We start from the raw sequence: 13,485 nt of genomic DNA, 5'->3' as shown, positions 1-13,485 counted from the left end.
TGAACAATCACTTTCTATCTACTCCGTTCCTTCAAAATTTTATACACCTCAATAAAATCATCTCTTAATCTCCTCTGTTCTAATGAAAAGTCTTCTTTTTACTTTCTTCTTCATATTGGTATTGCATCATACCAGGGAGAATAGAAACATAGAGATAGGAACAGGAGTAGGCCATTCGGCCCTTCGAATCTGTGCTGTACCCTCCCTATTTCCTCAGCATCCTTTGTGAAATTCAAAACTGCACACAGTCCTCCATTTGTGGTCATACTATGGTTTTGGATAGATTCACCATTACATCTCAACTCTTGCATTCTTTCCAGTCATTAAACTCAGTATTCCATTAACCTTTTTTTTAAAAATGACCTTATCCACTTGAATTGCTGCTTTTAACGTTTTGTGAACCGGAAACACAGATTGTTTTTATACAGAGGATTGAGGGGCTGTGGAATGCACTGGTGATTGAAGCAGGGACAATGTCAACATTCGATGTAATTCTCCAACTGCTCATGAGCAACATTAGAACAGATCGACAAAACACCAATACATAGCCTGGAAAATCATGGAGTAAGATAACTTGAATTATTCAGTCACTGCAAATGAATGGTTTTGAGAATGCACTGTTACAAAGCGTAACATCCCTCACACTGTAGTTAGACCTGCTAGCATCTCATATACAATATGTAGCAAATCTCCTGTGGCTCTGCCAAAAATGAGAGGGTGCACTGCTTTAAAAGGTCAGGAATCATGTAAAACACAATCAGCAGGAATTTCCTTGGGACTTCTCCCGCTCTGCCTCCGTGCCGAGCGGGGTTTCAGTGCGCATACATCGGCAAAGCAGAAACCCCCGAAGAAATTCCTGGCGAATGTTCTTCTTCTGCTAGTGTGGGTGTCCCCCTGTTAGGAACAGGAGTAGGCCCTCCAGCTTGTTGCGCCAATTAGATCACGGCTGATCTGTCTCTTAACTCCATATCCCATAATAACTCACCTAACAAAAATTTATCAATCGCAGTTTTGAAATTTTCACTTGACCCCTAGCACCAACAGCTTTTTGGGGGAGATATATAAGCCTATACGGTCAAATAGCTGGTTAGTAAAGAGGCCACAGACATTGTGGCTCTGGTACTCTTTTGCTGCAGGAGTGCTTGTGCAAGCCAGTGCCTTCGTTTCTTTGTACTCCCCCCAGGTGTGACGGCGATACGCACTAGATAGCTTGTGATACATGTATATTAGATAAAGAGCCCAGTGTGTATTATGAGAGAATTCTTTCCATTAAAAACTTTATATTTTCAACTGCCCTGACAGTTCAGCTGGCAAAAACAGTAAATAGCTGACCCATATGTAGCAGAAAGTTCCCCGGTGCAATTCCGGGTCTGTGCTGAGTTAGTAAACTCTGCCAGGTTAAAGAAGGGAGAGAAATAACATCACTATTTCCATTGATCACTAGCCAGCCACCCATTCTGAAGTGCACACATCGACCTCAGGTGAATGGGGATGAATTTGGCAGTGATATCCCGGCAGCAGGTATAACACAATCACCAGGAACGGGCACGGTGGATGTGGGCTTATTGAACTGGACCAACCTAGAGATCAGAAATTCAAATCCCACCGTAGCATGTTGGGAGAAAAAAAAAGGGGCAGAAAAGCCCAATGAGTTAACTTGCATCCTTCAGGTAAGGGACCTGCCCTCAGGAGAACTAGGAACGGGCAATAAATGCTTCTTTGCCAATGTCGTCCACATCATGCCACAAACAAATCAAAATTTTAATTAAAGCTCTGTCAAGGTTCACAACTAAATAGTGGACACTTGGACAGGGTACCAGAGGGAGATCAGCCATGTATAGACCAGCTTTGTATAGAATATCAGCGTGCAGTGCTTTGCCACCGGCTCCACTGCTTCTTTTAAGGGCAAATTGGATAACTACTTGAAGCAGATACAGAGCTGCATGGAGAGCAAGACAATGGGATTGGTTTGGGTTGCTTTGGCAAAGAACAGACACAATAAGCTGGATGAACTATGCTATTAATTTCTATGATTGCAAGTGAGCCTAATTGGAATTCGGTCACCAAACGCAGGCCAAAATCACGCCGGCTCTGAGCAGAGCGTGGCCACATTTTCCAGACACTGTGTAGTAGAGACAGAAAAGTTAACTGGCCTCAGTGAGTAGCTCTCTCGCCTCTGAGTCAGAAGATTGTGGGTTCAAGTCCCACTCCAGAGACTTGAGCCCAAAATCTAGGCCGACACTCCAGTGCAGTGCTGAGGGAGTGCTGCACTGTCGGAGGTGCCGTCTTTCGGTTCAGACGTTAAACCGAGGCCCCGTCTACTCTCTCAGGTGGGTGCAAAAGATCCCATGGCTCTATTCAAAGAGGAGCAGGGGAGTTATCCCCGGTGTCCTGACTAATATTTATCCCTCAACCAACATCACTAAAACAGATTATCTGGTCATAATCTCATTGCTGTCTGTGGGAGCTTGCTGTGCACAAATTGGCTGCCGCGTTTCCTACATTACAAGAGTACTTCATGGGCTGTAAAGCACTTTGGGACTTCCTGAGGTCGTGAAAGGCGCTATGGAAATGAAAGTCTTTCTTTGAAAATTGGAGATGTGCAAGAAGCCAGAATTGGAGGAGCGCAGAGATCTCAGAGGGTTGTAGGGCTGGAGGAGGTTACAGAGATAGGGAGGGGTGAGTCCAAGGAGGGGTTTGAAAACAAGTTTGAGAATTTTGAAATCGAGGAATTGCTTAACCGGGAGCCAATGTAGGTCAGCGAGCACAGGGGTGATGGGTGAACGGGACTTGGTGCGAGCTGGGACACGGGCAGCCAAGTTCCAAGTTTATGGTGGGTCAAACAGGACGCCGAGGTTGTGAAGAGCCCGATTCAGCCTCAGATGGATCAGCACGGAGATGGGTGGAGCAGTTGGGTTTTGGCATTGATTCTTTAAATGTGCTGTCTGCCCCCAAAAGAAACACGTGAAATGCAAGAAGACACATCAAAACTTAAAATAAAGCCAGCTGCAACTTTATATGCACACACACAAAAAAATGACACTTTACCTGAGAGTTGTGTGCGTTTTGAGTAGTAATATCAGGTGTGGACTGGTGACCATTTCTCACAGAGCCGGCCTGACATTGAGCCCAACTTTCACTGCAGGCCGGATCAGGGGGAGCAGCGGCAGCCTGGCTTCCCTGCTGCCCGGCTCTCACCCCCTTCCCTCTGGCCCAGGCCTCAGCCCTCTCCCTTGGGTTACTGCCCTCTCCCTTGGGTTACTCCCCTCTCCCCCTAGCCCAGCCCTCTCCCTCGGGTCTCTCCCCTCTCCCTCAGGCCTCAGCCTCTCCCTAGCCCAGGCCTTTCCTTCAGGCCTCAGGTTGAGTGCAGGCCCCGCCGCCCGAGCCTCGCACTCTTCCCCCCTCTCTTAGGCCGCACCTTGCCTGTTCTTCGGCCGCGGTTGAGACTCTGAGTCGGGCGGGTCAGCTGCTCCCTCAGCGCTGAGACTCCATGGATACGGCAGGTTGCCATGTCCCCGCGGGAGAGGCACCGCCCAGCATCGCCTTCCCGGCCTGCTCTCCGCATTGTGGCGTCACGGCTCATCGACAGGGCGGGCGCTCGGGGAGCGGAGCGCGCCTGCGCGGGGGAGGGGGCGCCGCCAGCGCCCCCTGCGGCCGGAGGTCTGCCGCGCCGCTCCGTGCCTTCACAGCGCCCCCTGCGGCCGGAGGTCCGCCGCGCCTTCACAGCGCCCCCTGCGGCCGGAGGTCCGCCGCGCCGCTCCGTGCCTTCACAGCGCCCCCTGCGGCCGGAGGTCCGCCGCGCCGCGCCGCTCCGTGCCTTCACAGCGCCCCCTGCGGCCGGAGGTCCGCCGCGCCGCTCCATTAAAAGACATACCAATACTGGTTGTATTACCTTTTAAGTTTATGTTTAAGTCCTATTACATGTATTGTATGCTTAATAAATCTGTGATACCTGATATTTAATGTATAAGAACCCTATTGATTTGAGCAGTAAATTATAAATCGGAACCCCCCCTGCTCTAACAGAAGGGAAAGCAGCAAAGTGGAAAGTAATATCGAAGATTCTGGAGGAGACAGCTAAGGCCTGAAGTTGCCAAAGTTCGTGTTCACGTCAGTGGGTTGCAGAGTCTAGGAGGAAGATGAGATGCTGTTCCTGAGGTTTGCATTGTGATTGAGAAGTCAAGGATCAGGGAAGGCCAGTTGGCCGATCCAACCACATTTCACAAGCACTCCAACTAACCCAGTCCAGCATCCAACTGTACTTTAAGTGTTGCTAATGCCTTTGACTCTAATTAACTGTAGTGACAGTTTTGTGGAACAGGAACTGGCTAAGAGACAGAAAGCAGAGTGGTGGTGAACAGTTGTTTTTCAGACTCGAGGGAAGTATGCAGTGGTGGCCCCCAGGGGTTGGTATTAGAACCACTGCTCTTTTTTGATATATATATTAGTGACCTGAATTTGGGTATACAGGGCATAATTTCAAAGTTTGCAGTAAACAATGAGGAGGATAGTAAGACTTCAGGAGGAAGTAGACAGAGGGTGCAGAGAATACTTGAAGGAGAAAAAATTGCAGGGCTATTGGGAAAGAGCGGGGAGTGGAACTAATTGGACAGCTCTTTCAAAGAGCCGGCACAGACAGGATGGGCTGAATGGCCTCCTTCTCGCTGATTCTATGAACATGGCCTGAGAAAAACACTGCTGAATTCTGTGAAGGGTTACTAGAAGAACTCTGGGAAGGTTCAGGCAATATTCTCAGAGCAAAGAGACAAACAAAAGCTCTCCGAAGAAGCAGGTGTTTCTAATTAACATCTGGAGCTAAGAAAGGCCACACAGGAGAGGCCACTGAACAGGCCATGTTGTCTGAAGAGATGAGAAATATTCCCGAGGAAGACCAGTCATCATCAGTACCATCATGTTGTATAGGGACAGACCTGGGGAGTTGAATAACCAAATACCTGACAGGTGTCTGTCAATAATGAATGACACTTATAATCGTATCCTTGTGACAAGATGGGTCATTATGATTGGTCCAGTTATAAATAGGTGGGAAAGATCTATTGCACAATAACAGATTGTAACTTTGAAACCCAAATACGAAAAGATTCTGGGGCATAATCCCAAAAATGAAGGTTTTATTTGGAAGATTGTAAAAGTTTAGTCTGATAAATCGAACTTTTAAGGTGTACCATATTATCTGCAATAGTTCAAGTTTGAAAACAGAGACAGAAATGAGAAATTGTTCATAGTTTAGTCATAACAGAATTTTCAAGGTCGGACATAGCAGGAGAAGAAAACCATCCAAGGGTGGGGGGAATCGCGATAACTAGACATCCCCAGAGTGGAATCTGTGTTCCAGGGAGTGGCAGATGTGCCCAGTTCGACCACAGCAAGTCCACAAGGACAAGGTTTTAAGGAAAGATTAGTGTTTCAGCAACATGCTGAAATAGAATTTACATGTACTTGGACATACTTGATATTTACAGCCGTTAACCTTTCAGTTAGACAAGCAATCTAACTGTGAAAAAGATTGACAACTTTGCGTTAATCTTGAATACTGAGTGTAACTTTATTTTGTATTAAGTCGAGTCCAGCAGACGATGGGTGGTTGTTATTCACTTCATCGACACTTGAGCCTGTAAGCTCTGTCAGTCAACTATATCCACCAAGTTCTTTCTGTACTACTTAATGCATAGTCTTATGACGGTATTAATCATATTATCATATAGGTGTATTAATAAAATATCATTTCATGGATTTCTGTATCTGACTCTGTCTTTGATGAAATAACAACAGAAAATGCTGGAAATACTCGTCTTTGATGACTTTGGCAAGAAGTTAACTCATTCACTCTAAGTTTGGTTTGTTTAGTTGTAAATAAACTCTGGTTAATGGAATAGTTTGTGTGGTTGTAAATAAACTCTGGTTAATGGAATACGGTTTGTGTGGTTGTAAATAAACTCTGGTTAATGGAATACCGTTTGGAGGGGCGCCAAAATCTTAGGCAGCTAATAAATGTTAGAAGATGACCATCAGGCAGTTCTCGAATGTGGAATTGGTGTAGAAGGAATTCTTCTGATAGTCTTTGAATGATATTCCTTACATTGTTTATGGATTTACCAACCCCATTGTTGATACCTTCCCTTATAGATTTATTCCAAACATCACTCACTCTGAGTGAAGAAACGTTTCTAGGATTCGTTTTGTTTAGTCTAATCTATATATATAAACGGATACTTCTTTCTGTCTGTTTGTCTGTCCTTCTGTCTGTCTGTCCTCACGTGTGCGTCTGTCCAGCTATGCGCTCAAAAGTTATAGCGCGTACCTACGCGCACGTTACCTCCGAAGAAAGCTTACGCTTCCGGGACGCTCGTAAGCGTATTTACTTTTTGGTCGGACGAAAATTGTTCGCGCCTTATGCAAAAAACCTTCAAAATTAAACTCATTATCTGTTACTTAGCATTGATTGACTGACGTCAAGGTTCGACCAATCCTGTGCCGTCACGATTGACCAATCCTACAGTACGGTCCCCTGATGGTTGGCCAATCGGTGTGTGTGTGTGTGTGTGGGCGGGACTAATCGTTTTCATCTCAGGGATGTGGCAGCCATTGTTTCACTGCCATTACTTCAGCTTCCAGCTCAAACTACTTTGATCATCCAGCTTTGAAAAAGTTAGTATCTCTTTTAAAAATAACATAAGATTTACCAAAAACGTTTTATAAGTACTTTCACTTTCATCTTTCAAGGTATTAAAAGGTAGAAATGTTGCCTGGCAGCAGATTCACACAGGGAGAGAGAGACAGGGCCTGAAAGCCCTTTGATCATCCAGCTTTGAAAAAGTTAGTTTCTCTTTTAAAAATAACATAAGATTTACCAAAAACCTTTTATAAGTACTTTCACTTTCATCTTTCAAGGTATTAAAAGGTAGAAATGTTGCCCGGCAGCAGATTCACAAAGGGACACAGACAGGGCCCCAAAGCCTGGGACTCCATTTAAACCGCCCGGCAGCAGATTCACAGAGGGACACAGAGAGGCCCCAAAGCCTCGCACTCAATTTAAACCGCCCGGCCCAAAACAGCCCTGGCAAAGCCGGGCTCCCCCCAGCTATTTAAATATATTCCCTCTGCTCCTAGTTGCCTTGAAGTAATATTCTGGATTGATCTTATCCATTTAATACCTTGTATACCTCAGCAGGTATAACCTTCTTAACCTTCTCTCTAGACTGTAGAACTTAACTTTCTCTTTGTTTCTCTTGCAACTCATCCCTTTAAAGTTGAGGTTGTTCCTGTTGCTCTTCTCTACATCTTCTCCAGCACATGCACGTCCCTCTTGAATTGTGGGAATCAAAATGTGGGGTCGTGAAAGACGCTATATAAACGTAATTATTCATCTTCTTTCTTTCTTCTCAAAGCAGTAAGCCTCAGCACAACCTCTGTAAACTTATTCTCCACTGGCTAGTTGTGGTTTTGCTTTTTTGATTGGTTCCATATTGTATCCCTAATGAAAGTGATGAATCTGCTGTAACTCTCAAAGGTCCAATTCAGAGTCTCCCTGTACGAATTCTGCTACTTTACTGGAGCTCATTCTTTCAACCAATACCTCACATCGGTCAATAGTAAATTTAATTTGCCATTTGTCTATCCAATTGCCTAACAAAGCCAAATCTTTCTGCAAAAGTTTAACTGCATCCTCTGTTTCTATAGTACTCCCCATTTTACTGTTCTCTGGAGATTTAACAACTTGTATCTAGGTCAATCAGAAACAGGTCAATCAGAAACAAGAGTCCAAGCACTGACCCCTGCAGTACTCCACTTAGTACCTCCCCCACTACGTCTCTCTCACTAGACTCTCTGCTTCCATCAGAATCTGTGCAGGAGTCAACAATGGAAAGGTTAGTGTGGGAAAGGGGGGGGGGAAGGGGTGGAGTTGAAGTGATCCTAGATGTTCAGATCATGCTTGTAGATAAAACAGACATGTTAGGCAGAGCGGTTACCCAATCTGCAATTGACCACCTTACTGCAGGGGACATTAATCTGTGAGCACCAAATACTAGAAGACAAAGTACAAAGACATTACTCTCTCACATGGAACAAGTGTTTAGGGCCTTGGGTGATGGTGTGAGAAGCAGTGAATGAGCATAGGATGCATTTGGGAAGAGCAGTCCGTGGTGGAGGTGACAGAAAAACGAACAAGGGCTTTATCTCAAGGAGGCTATAGTTCGTTCGGAGAGCAACGAGTAGAGGGGAGGATACGACAAAGCTGCGATTAGGATGTAGATTATGGTAGAAGATCTGAGGGAAGCAGAGACTAGTGACATAGAAGAGGTGGACAAGGAGCCTGTTTTACAGTAGGGAGTGAGAAGGGGCGAGAACACAGACTTGGGTAATGGGACAGAGCTGATCAAGTATCTTTAGACAGAAACTGAAAGGGATAGAGTTAGAGGGATAGGGTGGGAAGTAAGAGTAATGGTGGGAGTCTTTGGACTTGTAGTAGGCCTCTGTGAAAGGAAGAGCCAGAATTTGTTTTCCACACAGTTCTCTCTTTCAACTGGAGGCTGGACCTGCAGCTCCAGCCAGCTCACTCTGCTGGCCGGAGGTCAGACCTGCAACTCCTGCTTTGCAGTTCTCTGAGCAGAAGGTGCTCAAGTGAGAGTCTTCATTAAGCCTCAACCTCACTAGCCTCTGTGTGAATAACCTTGAGAAATCTTCACAAACATTCAGCAAAGGTGAGGTTATGTATTGATGCAAATTAATGATCGTAATCAATTATTGGAGAAATGTTGCTGTTTAAATATCTAAAAAAAATCTTATGGGCTGTACCCTTCCATTCCATCAAATGTCCAAATATTCACCTCCCATCTCCATCTAGAGTCATGATGGACTGGAGGCCTGCTCCCACTTTGATGGGCTGGAGCCTTGTTCGCAGATCCACCTAGATGAGCTGAATCAAGGCTCCCATCTGCACCTAGATAGAGAATGTCAATGGGGTACTAGTTTCTCCATCCTCCATGGGGGACTAACAATGGGGTACGAGCCTTCTCCATCCTCCATGGGGGACTAACAATGGGGTACTAACAATGGGGTACTAGCCTTCTCCATCCTCCACAGAGACCAGCAATGGGGTACTAGCCTTCTCCATCCTCCATGGAGACTAGCAATGGGGTACTAGCCTTCTCCATCCTCCACAGAGACCAACAATGGGGTACTAGCCTTCTCCATCCTCCACAGAGACCAACAATGGGGTACTAGCCTTCTCCATCCTCCACAGAGACCAACAATGGGGTACTAGCCTTCTCCATCCTCCACAGAGACCAACAATGGGGTACTAGCCTTCTCCATCCTCCACAGAGACCAACAATGGGGTACTAGCCTTCTCCATCCTCCACAGAGACCAACAATGGGGTACTAGCCTTCTCCATCCTCCACAGAGACCAACAATGGGGTGCTAGCCTTCTCCATCCTCCACAGAGACCAGCAATGGGGTACTAGCCTTCTCCATCCTCCACAGAGACCAACAATGGGGTACTAGCCTTCTCCATCCTCCACAGAGACCAACAATGGGGTACTAGCCTTCTCCATCCTCCACAGAGACCAACAATGGGGTACTAGCCTTCTCCATCCTCCACAGAGACCAACAATGGGGTACTAGCCTTCTCCATCCTCCACAGAGACCAACAATGGGGTACTAGCCTTCTCCATCCTCCACAGAGACCAACAATGGGGTGCTAGCCTTCTCCATCCTCCACAGAGACCAACAATGGGGTACTAGCCTTCTCCATCCTCCACAGAGACCAACAATGGGGTACTAGCCTTCTCCATCCTCCACAGAGACCAACAATGGGGTACTAGCCTTCTCCATCCTCCACAGAGACCAACAATGGGGTACTAGCCTTCTCCATCCTCCACAGAGACCAACAATGGGGTACTAGCCTTCTCCATCCTCCACAGAGACCAGCAATGGGGTACTAGCCTTCTCCATCCTCCACAGAGACCAACAATGGGGTACTAGCCTTCTCCATCCTCCACAGAGACCAACAATGGGGTACTAGCCTTCTCCATCCTCCACAGAGACCAACAATGGGGTACTAGCCTTCTCCATCCTCCACAGAGACCAACAATGGGGTACTAGCCTTCTCCATCCTCCACAGAGACCAACAATGGGGTACTAGCCTTCTCCATCCTCCACAGAGACCAGCAATGGGGTACTAGCCTTCTCCATCCTCCACAGAGACCAACAATGGGGTACTAGCCTTCTCCATCCTCCACAGAGACCAACAATGGGGTACTAGCCTTCTCCATCCTCCACAGAGACCAACAATGGGGTACTAGCCTTCTCCATCCTCCACAGAGACCAACAATGGGGTACTAGCCTTCTCCATCCTCCACAGAGACCAACAATGGGGTACTAGCCTTCTCCATCCTCCACAGAGACCAACAATGGGGTACTAGCCTTTTCCTACCTCCACTGAGACCCTCAATGGGCTGGAGCCCTGTTCCCAGGTCCACCTAGATGAGCTGAAGCAAGGCTCCTATCTGCAGTTTTGATGGGCTGGAGCCTTGTAGTCACCTTCACCAATGCAAACCCGAACCCTAATCTCGTATTTATCTAGCTTGCCCTTAAATGCATCTGTGATATTCATCTCAACCACTCCCTGTGGGAGCGAGTTCCACATTCTCACCACTCTCTGGGTAAAGACATTTCTCCTGAATTCCCTATTGGATTTATTAGTGACCGTCTTATATTTATGGCCCCTAGTTTTGGACTCCCCCACAAGTAGAAACATTTTCTCTACATCTACCCTATCGAACCCCTCCATAATTTTGAAGACGTCTATCAGGTCACCCTCAACCTTCTCTTTTCTAGAGAAAAGAGCCCCAGCCTGTTCAGTCCTTTCTGATCGGCATAACCTCTCAGTCCTTGTAAGTCTTTTTTGCACCTTCTAGAGTGGTTCTATATCATTTATTATAATATGGAGACCAGAACTGTGCACAGTACCACCTCCCATCTGGTTCTAGATTTTTTTTCTTATCCTTACTGAATCCAAATTGAAAACGCAGCAAGCGGCCATTGACCGTTAGCAGCGAAAGACGCGGTGCGATCTTCGGCACTCAATGCCCCCAATACAACGCGAGGCCGGTGACACTGCAACAGACTGTTACACGGGGATAGCAACAGCCCGCGAGAGACAGAGAGAGGACTCGCACTCGCAGCGGTAAGTTTATTTAAAAAAATAATTCTCATAAACATGGAGGAGCCCGGTTTAAATGTTACAGGATTAAAACTTGTAGTTTATGCTGACACACGGCAACTGCAGAAACCAAGTAGTCCCTCTGACAGATTTCCTGTGTTTACGTTGCTCATCCCGGTGGATGAACCACAGGCGGAACCGGTGTGTTGCTGCTGAAGGCACCTGACCTGGGGTCACAAGCTCGGCCAGGTTAAAGTTCAAGTTATTCATGTGTTCATCGAGGTGAGAGATGTCAATGCTGGGAAATAGAACCATTCCACTTCTCTCACCCACTGTCAGCACTAAACACACCCAGGGCAGGTCAGATACAGAGTAAAGCTCCCTCGACACTGTCCCAGCAAACACTCCCAGGGCAGGTACAGCACGGGTCAGTGCCCACTACTGCACCAGTAGAAGTGGAAAAGCAAGGCACTCAGTTTAACACAATCGCTTCAAGTCCTACCACCACCTTCTCATGGGCAATAAATGATGCCTCACCAGGGTCCCAAAGACAAAATTATAAAAACAGTTTGACATTATTTTGCACACCAGCCTGTCTGAGTGCAATTGTGCAAATTAAGGATAGTTTTGACCACAGTGAACTGGAGTCGTGCAAACTCATCTCACGTGAGGCCATTACAGCCAGCAGTTGGGAGTGACTTTCATCCCCATCAGACCCGGCCAGTGCGATTCCCAGGTATGTCTCACCCACTGCGCCACCCAGTCTCTTCCTGCCCTCTTTATTTTCCCCTTGGGACTTTCAAACACACACGCATGGGGTGACGATAAAGGTCAAATCCGTCAGGAGGATTACCCACTAAATATTGAACCACGACTGGGTTACAGTTAGGGAGGGGGGGGGGGGACAGAGAGCGACGGGGAGAGGGAGAGAGCGCGACGGGGAGAGGGAGAGAGAGCGACGGGGAGAGGGAGAGAGAGCGACGGGGAGAGGGAGAGAGAGCGACGGGGAGAGGGAGAGAGAGCGACGGGGAGAGGGAGAGAGAGCGACGGGGAGAGGGAGAGAGAGCGACGGGGAGAGGGAGAGAGAGCGACGGGGAGAGGGAGAGAGAGCGACGGGGAGAGGGAGAGAGAGCGACGGGGAGAGGGAGGAGAGAGAGCGACGGGGAGAGGGGAGAGAGAGCGACGGGGAGGGAGAGGAGAGAGAGCGACGGGGAGAGAGAGAGAGAGCGAGCGGAGGGAGAGAGGGAGAGAGAGCGACGGGGAGAGGGAGAGAGAGCGACGGGGAGAGGGAGAGAGAGCGACGGGGAGAGAGGGAGAGAGAGCGACGGGGAGAGGGAGAGAGAGAGCGACGGGGAGAGGAGGAGAGAGAGAGAGAGCGACGGGGAGAGGGAGAGAGAGCGACGGGAGAGAGAGAGAGAGCGACGGGAGAGGAGAGAGAGCGACGGGGAGAGGGAGAGAGCGCGACGGGGAGAGGGAGAGAGAGCGACGGGAGGGAGAGGGAGAGAGAGCGACGGGGAGAGGGAGAGAGAGCGACGGGGAGAGGGAGAGAGAGCGACGGGGAGAGAGAGAGACGGGGATGAGAGCGACGGGGAGAGGGAGAGAGAGCGACGGGGAGAGGGAGAGAGAGCGAGCGACGGGGAGAGGGAGAGAGAGCGACGGGGAGAGGGAGAGAGAGCGACGGGGAGAGGGAGAGAGAGCTGAAGGGGGAGACGGGAGAGAGAGAGCGACGGGGAGAGGGAGAGAGAGAGCGACGGGGAGAGGAAGAGAGAGCGACGGGGAGAGGGGAGAGAGAGCGACGGGAGAGGGAGACGAGAGAGAGCGACGGGGAGAGGAGAGAGAGAGCGACGGGAGAGGGAGAGAGAGAGCGACGGGGAGAGGGAGAGAGAGCGACGGGGAGAGGAGAGAGCGACGGGGAGAGGGAGAGAGAGAGCGACGGGGAGAGGGAGAGAGAGAGCGACGGGGAGAGGGAGAGAGAGAGCGACGGGGAGAGGGAGGAGAGAGAGCGACGGGAGAGAGGGAGAGAGAGAGCGACGGGGAGAGGGAGAGAGAGCGACGGGGAGAGGAGAGAGAGAGCGACGGGGAGAGGGAGGAGAGCGCGACGGGGGAGAGAGGAGAGAGAGCGACGGGGAGAGGGAGAGAGAGCGACGGGGAGAGAGAGCGACGAGAGAGCGACGGGGAGAGGAGAGAGAGAGCGACGGGGAGAGGGAGAGAGAGCGACGGGGGAGAGGAGGGAGAGGGAGAGAGCGCGACGGGGAGAGGAGAGAGAGCGACGGGAGAGGGAGAGAGAGCGACGGGGGAG

General features: G+C 48.9%; 1 protein-coding gene across 4 annotated transcripts in view; it reads right to left on the bottom strand.

The window, feature by feature from the left end:
* The window catches only part of LOC147116905 (leucine-rich repeat-containing protein 14-like), a 55,120-nt gene extending 51,520 nt beyond the window's left edge, over positions 1–3,600 (bottom strand). Inside the window, exon 1 of one of the 4 annotated variants that reach the window (XM_085987352.1) lies at positions 3,419–3,600. The gene's annotated coding sequence lies outside the window, so the exon portion shown is untranslated. The other 3 variants (XM_085987354.1, XM_085987355.1, XM_085987353.1) reach the window with 3 other exon arrangements.
* Between the last annotated feature and the right edge of the window lie 9,885 nt (positions 3,601–13,485).

This window comes from Somniosus microcephalus, chromosome 5 (genome assembly GCF_052327205.1).
Source record: "Somniosus microcephalus isolate GS21.2 chromosome 5, FLI_Smic_1.0, whole genome shotgun sequence".
Lineage (NCBI taxonomy): Eukaryota > Metazoa > Chordata > Chondrichthyes > Squaliformes > Somniosidae > Somniosus > Somniosus microcephalus.
This window is presented reverse-complemented; position numbering and strand designations above follow the sequence as displayed.